The following is a 719-nucleotide window of genomic DNA, read 5'->3' on the forward strand; positions in this document are numbered from 1 at the left end:
TATATTGACAGAGAACTTCCAGAGTTACAAGCTGGGTTCAGAAGAGGATGTGGAATAAGGGATATCATTGCTGATGTCAGATGGATCTTGGCTCAAAGCAAAGAATACCAGAAAGATGTTTACTTGTGTTTTATTGATGATGCCAAAGCATTTCATTGTGTTGATCACAACAAATTGTGGATAACTGAGAAAAATGGGAATTCCAGAGCACTTAACTGTACTCATGAGGAACTTGTACATAGACCAAGAGGCTGTCGTTTGAACAGAACAAGGGGACACTGCATGGTTTAAAATCAAGAAGGGAGTGTGTCTGGGTTGTATATTTCACCAAACTTATTCAATCTGTATGCTGAGCAAATAATCCAAGAAACTGGACTATATAAAGAAGAACTTGGCATCAAGATTAAAATGAAGAATCATCAACAACCTATGATACACTGATGACACAACTTTGCTTGCTGAAATGAAGGATGACTTGAAGCACTTACTGATGAAGGTTGAAGAATACAGCCTGCGGTATTCAATATAAAGAAAAAAATCCTTACAACTGGACCTATAAGGAGCATCATGATAAATGGAGAAAATATTGAAGTTGTCAAAGACTTCACATTGCTTGGTTCTACGATCCATGCCAATGGAAGCAGCAGTCAGGACATCAGATAATGTATACCACTGGGCACTGGGCAAGTCGGCTGGAAAGGACCTCTTTCAAGTGCTGA

The sequence above is a fragment of the Orycteropus afer genome, unplaced genomic scaffold (genome assembly GCF_000298275.1).
Source record: "Orycteropus afer afer isolate SDZICR_OR568_19922 unplaced genomic scaffold, OryAfe1.0 scaffold00920, whole genome shotgun sequence".
NCBI lineage: Eukaryota > Metazoa > Chordata > Mammalia > Tubulidentata > Orycteropodidae > Orycteropus > Orycteropus afer.